General features: G+C 37.7%; 1 non-coding gene and 1 pseudogene across 1 annotated transcript; one reads left to right on the forward strand and one right to left on the reverse strand.

Moving 5' to 3' along the window:
• Window positions 1-1119: 1119 nt before the first annotated feature.
• On the forward strand, window positions 1120-1223 carry LOC148577576 (small nucleolar RNA R71). Its single transcript, XR_015904129.1, has one exon. It is a non-coding gene; the product is annotated as a small nucleolar RNA R71 (small nucleolar RNA).
• A 13200-nt stretch (window positions 1224-14423) lies between these two features.
• LOC148577577 (uncharacterized) lies at window positions 14424-16216 on the reverse strand (annotated as a pseudogene).
• Window positions 16217-22400: the final 6184 nt, after the last annotated feature.

Consider the following 22400-nt stretch of genomic DNA (forward strand, 5'->3'; position numbering starts at 1 on the left):
GCATAGGGCAGCATTTGCTCTATTGCTTCAGCAAAGTGTATGTTAATCTGTAGTTTCTTGTAGATTTCTAAAAATCTTGAGAATTGGCTGTCATCCCCCTTCTTCTTCAATTACTGAGGGTATGGGACTTTTGGAACGTATGGCTTCAGCACTTCTCCTTCTTGATGTGAATTGGAAGTGGGAACTTGAACTTCATCTTGTTCCTTTTCCTTTTCATTTGAGTCATTCTCTTGTGGTTTCTTGGAGGTCTCCTTCAATTCCTTCCCACTTCTGAGGGTGATAGCCTGACACTCCTCCCTTGGGTTTGAATCAGTGTTGCTGCAAAGGTTGTGGCTGGGAACTTGCTTAAATAGGTAGCCGATTTGTGTTTCAAGTTTCTTGATGGCAGCATCTTGATCCTGCATATTGGATCGCACTTCCTCTTGGAACATTTTACTATCTTGGATTTCTTTGCATATGCCTTCAAGTAGAGTCTCAATCCTTGAGAGTCTATCTTCGGATGATGGTGAGTTGAGATTGGAGGGATGAGAAGGGCCATTTTGGTTTTGATATGGATGTTGAGAGGTATTGTTAGGTGGGTGCTGATATGATCTCTGTGTGGAATGTTGATGAGTTGCATTGTTGTTGGGGTTTTGACATCTCTGATCTTGGCCTTGATCTTGTTGATTTCCCTACCCAAAGTTTGGGTGGTTCCTCCAACCAGGATTATACGTTTTGGAGTATGGATCATGGGTCTACCTGGGTGAATTCCCAATGTAGTTGGCTTGTTCCTAGTCACCCTCATCCTCAAAATTTACTCCTTGTTGGGCTGCTAATGAGGTGGTGATTGCTGCCACCTGGTTCCTTTCCATCTTCTTGGTAAGGTTAGCCAGCTGCTTGGTGATCATCTTGTTTTGAGCCAGCAGTGCGTCCATGTTGTTCAGCTCCATCACTCCTGTAGTATTGCCCCTTTCAGAAGGATAGAAGTAATCATTCTCAGCTACAGTCTCAATGACATCTATGGCTTCTTCAATGGTCTTCTTCTTGTTCAGAGATCCCCCAGATGAGTGATCTACTGCCTTCTTTGATTCGTAAGAAAGATCCTCATAAAAAATATGTAATTGCACCCATTCATTGAACATGTCTGGCGGGCACCTTCTTGTCAAGTCCTTAAACCTCTCCCATGCTTCATAGAGAGTTTCACCATCTTGTTGCCTGAAGGTTTGTACCTTAGCTCTCAACCTGTTAATTCTTTGAGGAGGGTAGAATCTCGCCAAGAATTTGTTCACCACCACTTTCCAGGTTGTTAGACTCTCATTCGGGAAGGATTCCAGCCATTTAGCTGCTTTATCGTTAAGTGAGAAGGGAAACAAAAGCAGTCTATAAGTGTCAAGATGAACACCATTAGACTTCACAGTATCACATATCCTTAGGAAAGTGGTGAGATGTTGATTGGGGTCTTCTTGGGCACTTCCTCCGAATGCACAATTGTTCTGGACTAGGGTGATGAGCTAGGGCTTTAGTTCAAAATTATTGGCATGTATGGTTGGCTTTTGGATGCTACTTCCACAATTTTCTAGGTTTGGATTGATATAAGAGCCTAGAACTCTTCTCTCTTGCCCAGCATGATTCGCTGGACCTTCTCTGCCATGGTTGTGAGCATCTTCTTCATGGTGGTTCTCCATATTCTCCTCCATGTCTGGTTCAAAGTACTTTTCCTCCTCCTCAGCACCAACGACTCTCTTTCCTCTTGCATCCTTCCTTAATCTAATGAAGGTCCTCTCAGGTTCGGAATCAAAGGAAGTTGAAGCCCCGCTTTTTCTACCTGTCATACAACCAACAAGGCAAAAAGTAAGAGAGAAATTGAATGGAGAAATTACTCTTGTTAGGAATGCTGTTAGTGTAAGTGGTGCAATATATCAAACAGTTAGTGGGTTGGTTAACTGACTTGTAATTAATGACAAAAAACACAACAAATTGGTAAGGGTTAAAGGGGAGAAAATAGGTAAAACTGAAAGTAAATCACTCAAATGGAATTAATACAAAACAAAAGAAAAAATGCTCAATCTAGTTATCCTCCAACTTAATCATTGTTGATACAAAATCAATCCCCGGCAACGGCGCCATAAACTTGTTGCACGAAAACTTGTCTCTCAACAATTTCCCTCGGTAAGTATACTGAATTTTCGTCAAGTAAAAACTCACAATAGAGTGAGGCTGAATCCCACATGGATTGATTGGTCAAGAAACTTTAATTAGACGAATGTTCTAGTTGAGCTAAGCAGAAATTAAGTTGAGGAATTGCAGAAAGTTAAATGGCGGGAAAGTAAATAACGAAAAATGTAAATGCTGGAAATAAAGGGTAGAATGTAAATGGCGAAAAGTAAATTGCAGAATCTTAAATGGGAATTTGGGAAGATGAGCAAAAACGTAAATGGCAGATAATAAAGAGAATGGGTAAGATCAGAAATGGGGATTCATTGGGCTCAGGAGATGTTGGCTTTTGGTCCTTCGCAAACGCTATTGGTATTCACCTTTTTCCAATATCGTTGCTTCTTGCTTCTTTTCCCCTCGTTAGTGATCCGCGTTAGTGTAACTAACGTGGCCCTTAACGTGGGCATGCCCAAGCTTCGAGAGCGTTAGTGACACTTACCTTTGTAACTAATGCTTCAAACGCCCCTTCTTCCCACGTTAGTGTCTCACGTTAATTGCATTAACATAACCACTAACGTGGTGGTGATTGCCATCTCCAACGTTAGTGACAAAGGTGAGTGTCACTAACGTTGGCCCATCATTCCTTCCTCCACGTTAGCTTCCACATTAATGTAATTACATTAACGTGGCAACTAACGTGGGCAATATTGGCTTAGTCCAACGTTAGTGAAAAAGGTGAGTGTCACTAACGTTGGCGATTCCTTATTCCTCCCACGTTAGAGTTCACGTTAATGTAATTAACGTGACTCTTAACGTGGCCAAGTGTGCCTTTTTTGGAACGTTAGTGGCATTCACTTTTACCACTAACGTTGGAGCTTCCCTTTTCCTCCACATTAGCTTCCACGTTAATGTAATTAACGTGGGCTATGATGGCTTTCGAAGGCGTTATTGGTGATCACTTTTTCCATTAACGTTGCAAGCTAGCTCCCATTCCACGTTAGTGGTCACGTTAGTTAGACTAACGTGGCTCTTCCTTGCTTCCTTTGTCCTGAAAGAAAATAAAGTGCATCAAAGCTTGGTTCTTAATCATGAGATCATGCATCATCCATTTTATCATTCAATTCATGCATAATTCTCATGAAATCATGTAAAGTTCACAATGTTTGCTTGAATCAATATGTAAGTGAATATTTACCCAAAACTTGCTTATTTACTAAGAAAATACATGAAACTACCCTAAAATAGTAAAGAAAAGGTCAGTAAAATTGGCCAAAATGCCCTGGCATCACAACTCAACTATGAGAAGGAATTTCAAGCATGGTTTCATGTTTCCTTTTCCAAGGTTCCCATGAAACCCAATTTGCATTCAACTTCTTTTCCAAGATGATTGAATGCTAGACTTGAAAAACGAAATTCCTCCTAGCAAATCAAAGAGAGATAAAAAGAAGAAGAAATTCACTGTCATTAATCCATCAAGTATAACAGAGCTCCCTCTCCCAATGAGAGGGAGTTTAGCTACTCATAGCTTAGAAAAAAGTACAAGAGATGGAAGAAGATGAAGAGAAGTGTAAGAGTAAAACTCAACTAATTCCTCCACTAGCCAACCAATCAACCCCTTTTTCAGTACTCTCAAGGGTTATTTATACTAATCCTTTTACTAGAAATAAAAATTACAAAAAGGAAAATAAAATTACAATTGAAAATTAAAGGAAAAACTAATTAAATTGAGCCATGTGCCTGGCGTGTGAGTGGCGTGCCACGCCCAGCTCCTTAACTTGGCTTGGCATTCCGTGCTTGGCTTCCAAGTGGCCCGCCTCCTTTGTGTGTAACGACCCAACTTCCAATACGTCATGATCGTACCAAAAGTAAGGCGTTACTGACTTGTTTTCCTTATTAACTATTTACTATTAAGCCTTTAGTTCGATATCGCGATTCAATTTTAGTAAAAATACCAGAAATTTTTGTTTTTGTTTATTAAAATCATATAGCAAACATCACCAAGTAATAATAATCACATAATTACTAATAATAATTTCTGTCATACAAAAGATTTAAAATAAAACTTAGATACAAATCCTATCCCTCTGTATAAAATAAAAATCTTAAGCAATAAGGGCGAAGGAACTCTATGAAAGCAAATTAACTCATAAATAAATTATAGAATCGCCCGCAGCTTCAACTGAATCTTCGTACCTGTGTCACTGAAAGGGTGGAAAATTTGGGGTGAGAACAAACCACACGTTCTCAGTAGGGAATGGGAATGCCGTAAAAGTAATGATTAACATGCAAATAATTAACTTTGCTTAATAAACATTCTTTATCAACCCTTTGAAATACTTTTTAATCTTACTTTAGATAAATAGTTACTTTCTTTAGATTCCTAAACCCAAAATAGATCTCAATCATAAAATTTGACATATTAAATATCTTTCAGCCACATAATTGATTCTCAGTCACAACAAACAGTTATCAATCATCTCTATACATTCACAGACTACCAGCACAAGTAAGAAACTCAATTAAACACACAAACAAATCACAATAAAACAAACAACAGAATCACAGAGAAGTAATATAAGCAAAGACAACCAAATGCAAATGCACAACCAATATGATGCTTGTCTGTCCTAAGCAGGCCATGAGCTCACGTGTCGATTTACACCCTGCAGCCCGACATTACCTAGGAACAAGTCCCAGATATGGCTTCCCTTTGTGTCCTTAGTGCATATGTGTTGGTGGTAAGAATACCGCTCCTTCGTGACTACCGGCAGTCGGCGCAAAGCCCGACCCCATAATATAGGCACAAGGGGAAACAGTGATCCTCGGTTCGTGGGCGTCCCCGAGATCATTTCACAAACAAAACAGAGAACTTCAGTTCGTGGGTTATACACGAGATCAAAACACAATAACATAGCGATCTTCAGTTCGTGGGTTATACCCGAGATCAATACACAGCAAACATTGATCTTCAGTTCATGGGCTATACCCGAGATCAACATACAACAATTCATGAGTTATTCCCATAATCAATGATTATCAGTCCGTGGGATTTTCCCGCATATAAAATAATTAACAATCTATAGGTTTTCCCCGAGATCAATGATCATTCAGTTCGTGGGTACTTCCCGAATTTTACCAATTATCAATTCATGGATTTTTCCCGTAGTTAAATAACTAACAGTTCGTGGGGTGATGTGTATTTTCGGAAAATGAATAATCGAATCCCAAACACACAAAACTAACCGGCAAGTGCACCGGGTCGTATCAAGTAATAATAACTCACGTGAGTGAGGTCGATCCCACAGTGATTGAAGGATTGAGCAATTTCAGTTTAGTGGTTGATTTAGTCAAGCGAATCAAGATTTGGTTGAGTGATTTGTGATTAACAGAATTTAAATTGCATGGAAAGTAAAGGGAATGGGTAAATTGCATGAAATTAAAGAGAACAGAAAATAAAGTGCTGAATCTTAAAGAACAAGAAATTAAATGGCAGAAACTTAGAACGCAAGAAATATAAATTGCAGAATCTTAAAGTGCAAGAAATATAAATGGCTTGAATCGTAAAGGGAATTGGGGATTGAATTTGCAGAAATTAAACAAGGAAAAGAAAAATTCAACAAACAGGAATGTAAAAGATGGATTCAATTAAACCGGATCTTAAATGAAAATGAGAATAAGCTTGGTGTGACAACGAAATAAGGAAATTGAAATTGAAAGCTATAGATCTCAGGACTCAAGAGACTAGATAGCCAAGTCTAGATCTCACTGCCTTCCTAGATCCAGCAAGAACAATTGCAAAGGAAATAAAGAAATGTAAATTGCAGAAGAGTAGAAGAAGAAGCAATTAACAGAGATGGAAACTCAATGCTGAAAATTAAACAAGATCCCAAGGTGAGATTGAAACAGAATTTCTTCAATTCTCCACCCAAGATCCAAAACAAGAAAAGTAAAGATTGCTGAGCAAGAACAAGGAAGAAGTGAGATCAATTCTCCTTCCCAATTCTCTAGAATTCTAAAGCAACAATTCAAAAAAATGTAAAGGTGAGCTCTCTGTAAGTGTTCTCAGAATGCCAAAAGGAAAAACTCCCTAAAACTTAAATCCTAAGCTATTTATACACTTTCTTCAAATGGTCTTCAAGCCTTGAATTGGGCCTTTGCTCTTGATGGAATTGGGTTGATAAAGGCCTTGGTTGATTGCTCTTGGAGTTGGAGAAAGATCCATTGTGAACCGGGTTGAAATCATAAAAGTTTGAGTAAAAGTTTGAGTAAAAGTTTGAGGCAAACTTTTACTCAAACTTTTTATACCAGATTGCTTATGCTTGCTGCTACCAACGTTTGAGCCAAAGTTTGAGGTCAAACTTTTGCTCAAACGTTGGCCCCCTTGTAAATGGGTGTGGCGCCAACGATTGCCAAAAATCTTGTGGCAAACGTTGGCGCAAACTTTTCTCCTCCAGGGTGTGCAAGTGTGGCGCCAACGTTTGCCAAAAAGTTTGAGGCAAACGTTGGCTCAAGCTTTTCTCCTCCAGGGTGTTGGTTTTGTGATGCCAACGTTTGCCAAAAAGTTTGAGCTAAAGTTTGAGGCAAACTTTTGCTCAAGCTTTTTTCCTCTGGAGTGTTTTCAATTCTTCCAAAAGTTTAAGCTAAAGTTTGAGGCAAACTTTAGCTCAAGCTTTTTTTCTCTGGTATGTTTTCAACTCTTTTAAAAGTTTGAGCTAAAGTTTGAGGCAAACTTTGGCTCAAACTTTTTGTTCTCTCTTGCTCCTAGCCCTTCCTTCTTCCTTCAACCTTCTTCAAAACTCTTTTCACCTATCATCAATCAATCAAAAGAATCAAAGCTATGCCCCAAATCATGAGATTGTGTTTCTTTCATAATATATGACAATTATAGCATAAAATCTCATGAAAGTGCATGAATTCATACATGGTTGATTGAATCAAAGGAAACATGGAAATCTACCCAATTGGCTTGCTTATGGCTTAAGAAAGTGCATAAAACCTATTGAAAACAAAAGAAAAAGAATAGTGAAAATAGGCTAAGATGACTTGTCATCACAACACCAAACTTAAAGCTTACTTGTCCCCAAGCAAGAAGAGAATTATGCTCAAAGGTTCTTCCAATCAGAATGGATTTGAAAAATTACATGTACTATCCTGTGAGTGAAGTGATTAAGTGACAGTGGGGTGAACTCTAAATTATATGCTCATGCAAGGGCTTCAGTGCTTACTAGTCCTTACATATTGGGGGTCTTAGGTCCTAGGACTTTCATCCAAATGATATCATGGAGATCTCTCTATAGGTAATCACCTTGAAGCAGCTTATAGTTGCTGTGCTTTGGCCTTGACTCTAAGTGTCATGTCTCAAAGCGGCTCTTTAGATAAACTTTCAATCAATACTCCTAAACCAGTTGGTTTTAAGGTATTAGGTGTTAAAGCACCCCTAAGGATTTACTTGCTCAAGCCTCTTTCTTTGACACAATTCAACCACAAGCATTTACTAGGATAACAACTCTTTGAGTTTTTGTTTCTCCTTTCTTTTCTGCCTAGTAATTGATGCTCAGAGCCTTGGGCCATGTTCTTTTTGTTTTTGTATTTTCTTTATTTTCTTTTGTTTTGTTTGCTGCTTCTTGGATCAATAAATGTTTGAGAATCTCCACAACACTTCTTTGAACTCTATGTCCCGCCTAATAGCTCCCATGCAAGGTTTCATAAGCATGCAACCTCAATACATAATTATACAACTAGAACCACCACTTCTCCTAATCTTTTGCTTGCTTCAAAATTGTTTAATTCCCCAATCCTTCTTTTCAAAGAACTTTCATGTGATGCATCTTTTTGAAAAATTGAGTGCAAACAAGTTTTGGAGAGTATGATGTTGTAAATGATCAAGCATCTTGCTTATTGAATTTCAGAAAGAAAAACTATACTAAACAGACAGATAATCAGGGAAACAAAACCACTCTCAATCATAGCAGTGTTTGATGTAAGATAATCACTTAACAATACAACCTTTTGGAGTTCGCTTGCTTTACTCCTCATCATCATCATCACTGATCCACACATTCCTCTTTCATCTCTTTGGTTGATGATGCTTAATCCTTCCAAAAGCTTGTATGATGCTCTGCAATGATATTGAAAGTTGCTTGTTCCCCAAGCACTTGAAAAATGGTTAGCATGCATGATTTATTTGTGGGCCTTTTAAACTTACTTTAGTGTGGGAACACCAAACTTAGTACCTTGCCAATGGTTCTCATGCATCAGATTAACCATGTGTGAAACTTTTTTTTTCTTTTTCAAAAGTAATAAACTGAAAACTAGGAAACAGCAGAATAGTTAACTAGTTTATCTAAATGCTTGAAGCTAGCATTATGCAGAAAGTGGGAATGCGTTTTATGATGAAATTTTGGTGGAACACCAAACTTAGAATCCTTCATTCTCCCTTAGATTGTTTTGGTGTGCAACACCAAACTTAGCTTCTTGCAATATAGATGAAGTTAATTAACCTTTTTATTAAAATAACTATGGAAAGAAAACTACCTCAGGTTGGGTTGCCTCCCAACAAGCGCTCTTTTATTGTCATTAGCTTGACATCCTTCATTTTCTGATCATGGAAGTTGAGGCTTCTGTTGCCTTTGGTTTCCCCCTCTCACCGTGGGCTTTTCCTTGATGATTGTTTCTTTTCCCGTAGCCTTCTCACTTTTTTCCATAACTGCTTTCCCTTTCAACCCAGCAGCTTTTTCACTGTTCTTTGGGTCATCTTCAGTGGCCCTTAGGGATATATTTGCCTCTCTCTCGCCCAATTCAGCAAGATTTTGAACCAGTTGTTCCATTTGCTTTTCAACTCTTCTGAGTGAGGCCTCTTGGTTCCTGCTTATCATCTCTTGATTTTTCCTTATTTCTTCCTGCTCTACTGTCATCATTTCTTGAACCTTCATGTATCTTTCCATCATCATTTCTAGGACATAGAGTCTTTGAGAGTTTGGAAATTATTGTGGTTGTGTCAACTGTGATGGTTGATGAGAGTCATTTTGGGCGAGTTGTGAGGCAGGATGGGGTTGGAAGTGTGTGCATTGGGGTGGTGCGTGATGGTTGTTGTTGTGGGGGTGGTTTTTATGCTGGTTTTTGAAATTGGGGTTGTTACAGTTGAAGTCCCTTGGTCTTTGATTTTGGTTTTTAACCCCCCTCCAGTTGGATTGAGTTCTCCAGGGTGGGTTGTACACATCATTCTGAGTCCTACGTTGGAACATGCTTGAGGAGCTATTTGGAGAGTGTGAACGCTCATGACTGTGTTGCTCATAGTTAATTACTCCAGAACCGTTTTCAGATTGATTCCAATAATGGGGATTTTGAGGTGAGTTCTGTGCATTTGCCACAGCATGTTGCAGTTCATCTACTTTTCTGTTAATCAGCTCCAATTATTGCTTAAGCTGTTGATGTATCTGCTCGCTTTGGGCCATGATTGCACGAATACCTTCAATTTCCTTCTCTTGTGCGAATGGTTGCACTCTTACCTCTGGTTTAACAGTTCTCTGAGGTGGCTTCATCTTGACTAGGAGTTCACTCATTAGTTCTTCCCATCCGATGATGTTTCCTTGTGGGAAAGCTTCAAACCACTGAACAATGTCGTTCATGGTAATGAGTGGTTGCTTGTCATCTAAGGTGGGGATATTACTCCCCTACTTACTAGAATTCTTTGAGTTCCCCTCCATGATCTACACAATCACAAACTGTCCAAATGAAGATTGAATATATTCATGCCCAAAATGTGATCGGAAAATTAGCTGACACGATGTATCAAACAGTTGATAGGCTTGAAAGATTAATGAAAGAAAATTGCTTCTCTCTTATATTCAACAGGCAAAAACATAAGAATCACACAATGCCAGAGAAACCAGGAAAACTTCAATCTATTGCTAGAATGAAGTTTAGTTTAAGCAAAATTTCAAACAGTTAGCGTGTTAGTCAAAAATTAGAGAAAAAGAAAAGAAAAAGTGTTTGATCTAGATCTCCACTTCACGTAATCATTGTCAATCTATTTCAATCCCCGGCAACGGCGCCAAAAACTTGATGTGTATTTTCGGAAAACGAATAATCGAATCCCAAACACACAAAACTAATCGGCAAGTGCACCGGGTCGTATCAAGTAATAATAACTCACGTGAGTGAGGTCGATCCCACAGGGATTGAAGGATTGAGCAATTTCAGTTTAGTGGTTGATTTAGTCAAGCGAATCAAGATTTGGTTGAGTGATTTGTGATTAACAGAATTTAAATTGCATGGAAAGTAAAGGGAATGGGTAAATTGCATGAAATTAAAGAGAACAGAAAATAAAGTGCTGAATCTTAAAGAACAAGAAATTAAATGGCAGAAACTTAGAACGAAAGAAATATAAATTGCAGAATCTTAAAGTGCAAGAAATGTAAATGGCTTGAATCGTAAAGGGAATTGGGGATTGGATTTGCAGAAATTAAACAAGGAAAAGAAAAATTCAACAAACAGGAATGTAAAAGATGGATTCAATTAAACCGGATCTTAAATGAAAATGAGAATAAGCTTGGTGTGACAACGAAACAAGGAAATTGAAATTGAAAGCTATAGATCTCAGGACTCAAGAGACTAGATAGCCAAGTCTAGATCTCACTGCCTTCCTAGATCCAGCAAGAACAATTGCAAAGGAAATAAAGAAATGTAAATTGCAGAAGAGTAGAAGAAGAAGCAATTAACAGAGATGGAAACTCAATGCTGAAAATTAAACAAGATCCCAAGGTGAGATTGAAACAGAATTTCTTCAATTCTCCACCCAAGATCCAAAACAAGAAAAGTAAAGATTGCTGAGCAAGAACAAGGAAGAAGTGAGATCAATTCTCCTTCCCAATTCTTTAGAATTCTAAAGCAACAATTCAAAAAAATGTAAAGATGAGCTCTCTGTAAGTGTTCTCAGAATGCCAAAAGGAAAAACTCCCTAAAACTTAAATCCTAAGCTATTTATACACTTTCTTCAAATGGTCTTCAAGCCTTGAATTGGGCCTTTGCTCTTGATGGAATTGGGTTGATAAAGGCCTTGGTTGATTGCTCTTGGAGTTGGAGAAAGATCCATTGTGAACCGGGTTGAAATCATAAAAGTTTGAGTAAAAGTTTGAGGCAAACTTTTACTCAAACTTTTTATACCAGATTGCTTAAGCTTGCTGCTACCAACGTTTGAGCCAAAGTTTGAGGTCAAACTTTTGCTCAAACGTTGGTCCCCTTATAAATGGGTGTGGCGCCAACGATTGCCAAAAATCTTGAGGCAAACGTTGGCGCAAACTTTTCTCCTCCAGGGTGTGCAAGTGTGGCGCCAATGTTTGCCAAAAAGTTTGAGGCAAACGTTGGCTCAAGCTTTTCTCCCAAAAGTTTGAGCTAAGGTTTGAGGCAAACTTTTGCTCAAGCTTTTTTCCTCTGGAATGTTTTCAATTCTTCCAAAAGTTTAAGCTAAAGTTTGAGGCAAACTTTAGCTCAAGCTTTTTTTCTCTGGTATGTTTTCAACTCTTTTAAAAGTTTGAGCTAAAGTTTGAGGTAAACTTTGGCTCAAACTTTTTGTTCTCTCTTGCTCCTAGCCCTTCCTTCTTCCTTCAACCTTCTTCAAAACTCTTTTCACCTATCATCAATCAATCAAAACAATCAAAGCTATGCCCCAAATCATGAGATTGTGTTTCTTTCATAATATATGACAATTATAGCATAAAATCTCATGAAAGTGCATGAATTCATACATGGTTGATTGAATCAAAGGAAACATGGAAATCTACCCAATTGGCTTGCTTATGGCTTAAGAAAGTGCATAAAACCTATTGAAAACAAAAGAAAAAGAATAGTGAAAATAGGCTAAGATGACTTGTCATCATGGGGTTTTCCCATATTCTATCACTTTTCATTTTCCTTTCTAAAACTCAACAATCCATATATCAGTTCCCCATTCTCTTTTCCCTTTGAATCCTTAACATATTTTCTTAAACATTTCTTAACTTTCTCAAGCATTCGTTCGCAAAAATCTCAATCATCATTCAGTTCATAATCTCTGCTTTAGCAACCTTGAGTCAAGCCAACTTTAAAACTATTTTTCAGTTTAGTCCTCTATCAAAAGACTCAAGAAAATCATTTATTTTAATTTCACTAAACACCTTTCAAAACATAGCCTCTCATTAGAAGTAATCAAATAAAACTTAAATAATCATTTTTCAAATCCAAATTTTCTAAAATAACTTCTCAAATAAAACCTCAAATTTTATAAAAATTTCGGCAGCACCTCCCCTAAAACTCGGACTTAGCCACCCTTACGGGTTCCCTCTTTCTCAACAAGTCTCCCCCTTTCCTCAACAACTACCAAATAAGAGGTTCTCAAATCAGTCAGAAAATTCACAATTTACAATAGCCAACAGTTCGGTCATAACCCACAATTCCCACATAACCCATCAATACAACTTTCGCCTCATCAATTCGTAACTAACTTTCACTTATCATATGATTCTTTCAAAATTAAACTCAATAAACTATTATTCCAAGAAACTTGGTGTTGAGGTAATTTGGTCACAATAAAAACTTATACCATCTCTCTTATAATTCTGTTATTGTTTCCTAAGAAAATGCAGAAAAATAACAGCAAGTAGTAAGTTTGATAAATTCCTTAAAAATCCAGTTTTCACCCAATGCCTTTCAAAATTCACGACCTCAAACAAGACTCTTTTAGCTTTTTATTGAATCAAATTCCAGATTAATACTATGTCATATGAAAAAGTTATGAAGTGAGAAACACAGCCAGGCCTTTTAGAATTCGGTTTCCAAAATCCAGTGAGTTATCCATACTCTTTTCAACATATCTACTTGGTTAAATAGGATATTGACATGAAATTTAAAATGCAGATTGTGGACACAGGAAGCTTGAAAATGCCGTTTGTTTCAGCTCAAATACTTACCAGAATTGAAAGTTAAGTGAGTTAGAAGATGGTGCTTCTGCAGTAAAGAAACAGAATTTTCTGCAGAAACCATCAATCTTCAAAAATTCATTTCTCCCAAAATACTCATCAATAAATTCTGATTTTTTTATGAGATGCTCAAAACACAGTAAAGTTTCATGCAAAAATAATTTCATTCAAGTATATGACCTGGAATGCTCTCAGAAATTGATTCTTTCTACTGTCATGTATGCAGAAATTCTGCCTTAAGCATTTTCAACAACCTTACTTATCAAAAACCACATTTGAACTTATAACCCTTCCAAAATCACACGTTTAACCTCTTTCCAGTTATTCAAAATTGTCTTCATTGCCAACACAGCCCAAGAGCCCAGAATCAATAATTCACACGATGTCAAGTACTTAAGCACCATCAAACCTTTTCTTTTCTACACTATGCCAAGCATAATGTTCCATATACACTCATCATCATTCAAACATACAATAACTCATCAATTCACACCAGCAAGCTCAGCAACAAAAGTAACACCATTTATTCTATCCCTTACAACATTCAGTATGCACAATCATCAAATCAATCACCAACTACAGTTATAATTCAACTCAATTCCATCCACATCAGAGAAAACAATATCAATTACAACTTCAAACACTCACAACAATGCCCAAAGACATTCGCAGCCTTAACCTGAATTCAATAATCCAATTGAAGCACTAAAACATCATCAAACTTACTCCAAATTTCCCAACCTCAAACCAAGCTTATTTCTATCAATTAGTCTCTCATAACAACAAAACTAATTACATTCACAGCAATAATCAAAACTCAATTCATCAGTTATCCATACCACAGCTTTTCAATAATTAACTCGGCATATTGCAATTTAATAAACTATACTAAATTAGTCATTATTCACAACAGCATCTAAATTCAATCACAGCTCAAAATATTCACAACAAATAACAAATTTCAAATGCATTTCAGGTCATTCATGTCAATTAAGAAATTCTTAACCATTGTTAACCATTTGCACTTATTCAAATAACTTGGTGGGCATTCTAAATTAAAAACGTTTAATCCCCTACCTCGACTAGCCGAAACTGTCGAAAATTCACTAAACGCAGCTGCTCCATTAGCAGTTTCCAGCACCTATTTCCATGGCAGCAACAATGACAAGGTTAAACGCCTCCTCTCCTCTCGATCTGGAATTCCAGAAGTAGCAGCCAAACAGGGCCAGCAGCAACGTGAGGTGGTCACGGTGAATTCAAATAGGATAACAGTAAAAATTCTGGAAACTCCATGCTAACTCAAATTGAAGCAAGAGCCAGAATGCCTTACCTCAATTAGTCGTAATTGAAGAATTTAAATGCGGTAAACCCAATATTACGAATCCACGCAGTTTTGATGGCGGCGGAGGCTCTGGCAGCTGTGAGAACCATGAGCAGAGACAGAACTGGGCAAGCCTCCACTCCAAACCTTCAAAAACAGCACTAGCTCCAACAAAGCTTGGCGGTGGTAGAAGCTGACTTCAGTGCTGGTGATGCTGGACAGAACCACGAAGGGAACAGAGGGCATGAACGGCGGCATTGGAATGACGGCCGCGGAACCCTCGCGGCAGTGGCCGTGGATCGATGGCGACAGCGGCGTGGAACACAGCTCCTCGTGGTGGTCGCTCTCCTCCTTTTGGCGACGTCAGCAGCGATGACAGACCCTTGAAGCGGCGGCGGCAGAACGCGAATGGACGATGGCGACGCGGGCTCTGGCTCTATGGACGGGACGGCGCTGCGAAGCAGCTCGACGACGAGCTCCAGGGAGGCGGCACGGCGAACAGCATCCACCCTTCTCCCTCGGACGTGCAGCTTCAGCCCTCTCCCCTTTCCTTGCAACAGTAACGGTGACCATGGTAACACGGTGGGATGAGGCTGGACGGCGGCGCTTTAGCTCAGTAATGGCGACGCGGTGGTAGCTGGCGGGCTTCTCTTCTTCGTGCATCTCTCTCTCTCTAATTTCTCGTTTCTGAAATTGTTCCACTGAAGGGGTGAAAGGGGGTGGGGTGCGGCTGTGGTGAGGGTGCCAGGGTTAGGGTTTCTCAATTAATTTGGGAATTAGGGTTTCTGATTCAATTTGGGAATTAGGGTTAGGAATTAGGATTTTATAAAATAATATAGATAGATATGAATAGATATTTTGATAAAATTAAAGGGTAGAGTAATTTTAAAATCAAGTGTACTCTATTAAAAATATTTAGGAACATTATTTATCATCCTATTGCTATGTTCAATCATTTATTTCTAATTTACATTATAAAATGAACAAGTTAATTATATTTTGTAAAGTACAATTTAAATTCAAATATCAATTTTCTAGATTAAATCATACAAATCTCTATTATTTTTCTATCTCTGAAACTTTAATTTCAATTTATAAAATAATTAATTATAATAAAAATTGTACATAAATATTAATTGACTTAAACTTAAAGTATTTACAAATATCGATCTAATCATTTCTGATAAAATAATTTCTAAGAGTTCAAATTAATAACATAATTCATTCAAAATAGAATTTATTTAAATTAAATTATACAATTCTTCTTATTTTTCAATTATCAAAATTATAATTTCAACTATACCAAATATCTAATAAAATTTATATAAAAGTTCTAATTAATTTAAACTCCAATTATCATGAAACTCCATTTAATTACCTTTAGTAAAATAATTTTCTTAAAATAAATCACAAATAACTAATTATTTGATTTTCAAAAACTAGGGTTGTTACATTCTACCCACCTTAGAAAAATTTTCGCCCTCGAAAATTGCTAGAATAAAATAAGTTCAAACTTAAATCAAAGAAAACAGAATATATGAACAAAAGCATAGGCATTATCAAGAATGAATATTCAAAGAGTTACGTAAGCAATCAGATTCATAGGCGAACAAAGGCATACAAGAATGATAAGGTATGGTTCGGGAACAATCAAATCACATTCTAAGGAGGAAATTTAAACTAAAGAATTCCAGTGAAAGCAACGAAGAAAAAGATGGCACGAGTTTGCGTGGCACGAATAAAGATTACACGTCAAAACGAAGCTAACTTTATAACTTCTAACGCTCCCAAACCCCGTAAATCGCATTACCTATTCTTCTATTTCGTCTATGATAATCCATTAGTGTTCCCATATACATAAATCATCAGTATTAAGTTGGCCAGACCTAATACCATGAAGTATGAAATGGTAAACTAACAGCGTTAATCATCAGACAGTCATGCAAATAAAACACAAACTCTTGTTACCAGAACAAGTCACAAAGCATGACAGACACTCAGAGTATGCAATGAAGCATAGTCAGTCCATTCCCAAGGCTCTAACAGGAACGAACTGCTCTGATACCATATTGTAACGACCCAACTTCCAATACGTCATGATCGTACCAAAAGTAAGGCGTTACTGACCTGTTTTCCTTATTAACTATTTACTATTAAGCCTTTAGTTCGATATCGCGATTCAATTTTAGTAAAAATACCAGAAATTTTTGTTTTTGTTTATTAAAATCATATAGCAAACATCACCAAGTAATAATAATCACATAATTACTAATAATAATTTCTGTCATACAAAAGATTTAAAATAAACCTTAGATACATACTCTATCCCTCTGTATAAAATAAAAATCTTAAGCAATAAGGGCGAGGAAACTCTATGAAAGAAAATTAACTCATAAATAAATTCTAGAATCGCTCGCAGCTTCAACTGAATCTTCGTACCTGTGTCACTGAAAGGGTGGAAAATTTGGGGTGAGAACAAAGCACACGTTCTCAGTAGGGAATGGGAATACCGTAAAAGTAATGATTAACATGTAAATAATTAACTTTGCTTAATAAACATTCTTTATCAACCCTTTGAAATACTTTTTAATCTTACTTTAAATAAATAGTTACTTTCTTTAGATTCCTAAACCCAAAATAGATCTCAATCACAAAATTTGACATATTAAATATCTTTCAGCCACATAATTGATTCTCAGTCACAACAAACAGTTATAAATCATCTCTATACATTCACAGACTACCAGCACAAGTAAGAAACTCAATTAAACACACAAACAAATCACAATAAAAGAAAACAACACAATCACAGAGAAGTAATATAAGTAAACACAACCAAATGCAAATGCACAACCAATATGATGCATGTCTGTCCTAAGAAGGCCATGAGCTCACATGTCGGTTTACACCCTGCAGCCCGACATTACCTAGGAACAAGTCCCAGATATGGCTTCCCTTTGTGTCCTTAGTGCATATGTGTCGGTGGTAAGAATACCGCTCCTTCGTGACTACCGGCAGTCGGCGCAAAGCCCGACCCCATAATATACGCACAAGGGGAAACAGTGATCCTCAGTTCGTGGGCGTCCCCGAGATCATTTCACAAACAAAACAAAGATCTTTAGTTCGTGGGTTATACCCGAGATCAATACACAATAACATAGCGATCTTTAGTTCGTGGGTTATACCCGAGATCAATACATAGCAAACATTGATCTTCAGTTTATGGGCTATACCCGAGATCAACATACAACAATTCATGGGTTATTCCCGTAATCAATAATTATCAGTCCGTGGGTTTTTCCTGCATATAAAACAAATAACAATCTATAGGTTTTCCCCGAGATCAATGATCATTCAGTTCGTGGGTACTTCCCAAATTTTACCAATTATCAATTCATGGATTTTCCCCGTAGTTAAACAACTAACAGTTCGTGGGGTTTTCCCGTATTTTATCACTTTTCATTTTCCTTTCTAAAACTCAACAATCCATATATCAGTTCCCCATTCTCTTTTCCCTTTGAATCCTTAACATATTTTCTTAAACATTTCTTAACTTTCTCAAGCATTCGTTCGCAAAAATCTCAATCATCAATTCAGTTCATAATCTCTGCTTTAGCAACCTTGAGTCAAGCCAACTTTAAAACTATTTTTCAGTTTAGTCCTCTATCAAAAGACTCAAGAAAATCATTTATTTTAATTTCATTAAACACCTTTCAAAACATAGCCTCTCATTAGAAGTAATCAAATAAAACTTAAATAATCATTTTTCAAATCCAAATCTTCTAAAATAACTTCTCAAATAAAACCTCAAATTTTATAAAATTTCGGCAGCACCTCCCCTAAAACTCGGACTTAGCCACCCTTACGGGTTCCCTCTTTCTCAACAAGTCTCCCCCTTTCCTCAACAACTACCAAATAAGAGGTTCTCAAATCAGTCAGAAAATTCACAATTTACAATAGCCAACAGTTCGGTCATAACCCACAATTCCCACATAACCCATCAATTCAACTTTCGCCTCATCAATTCGTAACTAACTTTCACTTATCATAGGATTCTTTCAAAATTAAACTCAATAAACTAGTATTCCATGAAACTTGGTGTTGAGGTAATTTGGTCACAATAAAAACTTGTACCATCTCTCATATAATTCTGTTATTGTTTCCTAAGAAAATGCAGAAAAATAGCAGCAAGTAGTAAGTTTGATAAATTCCTTAAAAATCCAGTTTTCACCCAATGCCTTTCAAAATTCACGACCTCAAACAAGACTCTTTTAGCTTTTTATTGAATCAAATTCCAGATAAATACCATGTCATATGAAAAAGTTATGAAGTGAGAAACACAGCCAGGCCTTTTAGAATTCGGTTTCCAAAATCCAGTGAGTTATCCATACTCTTTTCAACATATCTACTTGGTTAAATAGGATATTGACATGAAATTTAAAATGCAGATTGTGGACACAGGAAGCTTGAAAATGCCGTTAGTTTCAGCTCAAATACTTACCAGAATTGAAAGTTAAATGAGTTAGAAGATGGTGCTTCTGCAGTAAAGAAACAAAATTTTCTGCAAAAACCATCAATCTTCAAAACTTCATTTCTCCCAAAATACTCATCAATAAATTCTGAATTTTTTATGAGATGCTCAACACACAGTAAAGTTTCATGAAAAAATAGTTTCATTCAAGTATATGACCTGGGATGCTCTCAGAAATTGATTCTTTCTACTGTCATGTATGCAGAAATTCTGCCTTAAGCATTTTCAACAACCTTACTTATCAAAAACCACATTTGAACTTATAACCCTTCCAAAATCACACGTTTAACCTCTTTCCAGTTATTCAAAATTGTCTTCATCGCCAACACAGCCCAAGAGCCCAGAATCAATAATTCACACGATGTCAAGTACTTTAGCACCATCAAACCTTTTCTTTTCTACACTATGCCAAGCATAATTTTCCATATACACTCATCATCATTCAAACATACAATAACTCATCAATTCACACCAGCAAGCTCAGCAACAAAAGTAACACCATTTATTCTATCCCTTACAACATTCAGTATGCACAATCATCAAATCAATCACCAACTACAGTTATAATTCAACTCAATTCCATCCACATCAGAGAAAACAATATCAATTACAACTTCAAACACTCACAACAATGCCCAAAGACATTCGCAGCCTTAACCTGAATTCAATAATCCAATTGAAGCACTAAAACATCATCAAACTTACTCCAAATTTCCCAACCTCAAACCAAGCTTATTTCTATCAATTAGTCTCTCATAACAACAAAACTAATGACATTCACAACAATAATCAAAACTCAATTCATCAGTTATCCATACCACAGCTTTTCAATAATTAACTCGGCATATTGCAATTTAATAAACTATACTAAATTAGTCATTATTCACAATAGCATCTAAATTCAATCACAGCTCAAAATATTCACAACAACTAACAAATTTCAAATGCATTTCAGGTCATTCATGTCAATTAAGAAATTCTTAACCATTGTTAACCATTTGCACTTCTTCAAATAACTTGGTGGGCATTCTAAATTAAAAACGTTTAATCCCCTACCTCGACTAGCCGAAACTGTCGAAAATTCACTAAACGCAGCTGCTCCATTAGCAGTTTCCAGCACCTATTTCCATGGCAGCAACAATGACAAGGTTAAACGCCTCCTCTCCTCTCCGATCTGGGATTTCAGAAGTAGCAGCCAAATAGGGCCAGCAACAACGTGAGGTGGTCACGGTAAATTCAAATAGGATAACAGTAAAAATTCTGGAAACTCCATGCTAACTCAAATTGAAGCAAGAGCCAGAATGCCTTACCTCAATTAGCCGTAATTGAGGAATTTAAATGCGGTAAACCCAATATTACGAATCCACACAGCTTTGATGGCGGCGGAGGCTCCAGCAGCTGCGAGAACCATGAGCAGAGATAGAACTGGGCAAGCCTCCACTCCAAACCTTCAAAAACAGCACCAGCTCCAACAAAGCTTGACGGTGGTAGAAGCTGACTTCAGTGCTGGTGATGCTGGACAGAACGACGAAGGGAACAGAGGGCATGAACGGCGGCATTGGAACGACGGCGGCGGAACCCTCGCGGTGGTGGCCGTGGATCGATGGCGACAGTGGCGTGGAACACTGCTCTTCGTGGTGGTCGCTCTCCTCCTTTCGGCGACGTCAGCAGCGACGACAGACCCTTGAAACGGCGGCGGCAGAATGCAAATGAACGACAGCGATGCGGGCTCTGGCTCTATGGACGGGACGGCGCTGCGAAGCAGCTCGACGGTGAGCTCCAGGGAGGCGGTACGGCGAACAGCATCCACCCTTCTCCCTCGGACGTGCAGCTTCAGCCCTCTCCCCTTTCCTTGCAACAGCAACGATGACCATGGTAACACAGCGGGATGAGACTGGACGACGGCGCTGTAGCTCAGTAATGGCGATGCGGTGGCAGTTGGCGGGCTTCTCTTCTTCGTGCATCTCTCTCTCTCTAATTTCTCGTTTCTGAAATTGTTCCACTGAAGGGGTGAAAGGGGGTGGGGTGCGGCTGTGGTGAGGGTGCCAGGGTTAGGGTTTCTCAATTAATTTGGGAATTAGGGTCTTTGATTCAATTTGGGAATTAGGGTTAGGAATTAGGATTTTATAAAATAATATTGATAGATATGAATAGATATTTTGATAAAATTGAAGGGTAGAGTAATTTTAAAATCAAGTGTACTCTATTAAAAATATTTAGGAACATTATTTATCACCCTATTGCTAAGTTCAATCAATTATTTCTAATTTACATTATAAAATGAACAAGTTAATTATATTTTGTAAAGTACAATTTAAATTCAAATATCAATTTTCTAGATTAAATCATACAAATCTCTATTATTTTTCTATCTCTGAAACTTTAATTTCAATTTATAAAATAATTAATTATAATAAAAATTGTACATAAATATTAATTGACTTAAGCTTAAAGTATTTACAAATATCGATCTAATCATTTCTGATAAAATAATTTCTAGGAGTTCAAATTAATAACATAATTCATTCAAAATAGAATTTATTTAAATTAAATTATACAATTCTTCTTATTTTTCAATTATCAAAATTATAATTTCAATTATACCAAATATCTAATAAAATTTATATAAAAATTCTAATTAATTTAAACTCCAATTATCATGAAACTCCATTTAATTACCTTTAGTAAAATAATTTTCTTAAAATAAATCTCAAATAACTAATTATTTGATTTTCAAAAACTAGGGTTGTTACATTGTGCAGCTATCCTGGCATGCCACGCCTTCGAACTCAAACGGCACACCCAAGTGATATCTCCATTCTTCCTCTCTGGTGACTTGAACTAGCATGGCATGCCCAGAACTGGCGTGCCACCCTTTCAGCAAAACCTTCATTCTTTTCTTCTAGATAGTATAGCTGGCGTGCCACGCCCAGCAGCGGCATGCCACGCCCTTGTTAAACTATTCATCTTTCTTCCTTGGAAGGTTGAACTAGTGTGCCACGCCTAGGTCTGGCGTGCCACGCCCTCAATAAAGCATGAGTACTCTCCTCTGGCCCAGTAAGCTGGTGTGCCACGTCCAGGATTCAAGTGGCACGCCCATGGTGCGAGCAAGGTTGGTGTGCCACGCCCTAAGCATTAAGTGGCATGCCCATTGACATTTTGCCATGGCGTGCCACGCCTAAAGTCCCAAGTGGCACGCCCTCGAGGAAGCCTTGACTCCTCTTCTCTAGAGGCTTGTACTGGCGTGCCACTCCTTCGATCTGGCGTACCATGCCCTTGTTGGAGCTTCAGTTACCCTCACTGGTCAAATGAACTGGCGTGCCACGCTCAGACTCAAGTGGCATGCCCATAGTGGTGTTGATGGCTCACGAGCTTGGCGTGCCACGCTTCTAGTATCAAGTGGCACGCCCATTGATTCTTTGACTTGGCGTGCCATGCCTCAAGTCTCCTGTGGCACGCC

The sequence above is a fragment of the Arachis ipaensis genome, chromosome B1 (assembly GCF_059453495.1).
Source record: "Arachis ipaensis isolate K30076 ecotype BB chromosome B1, ASM5945349v1, whole genome shotgun sequence".
NCBI classification, from domain to species: Eukaryota; Viridiplantae; Streptophyta; class Magnoliopsida; order Fabales; family Fabaceae; genus Arachis; species Arachis ipaensis.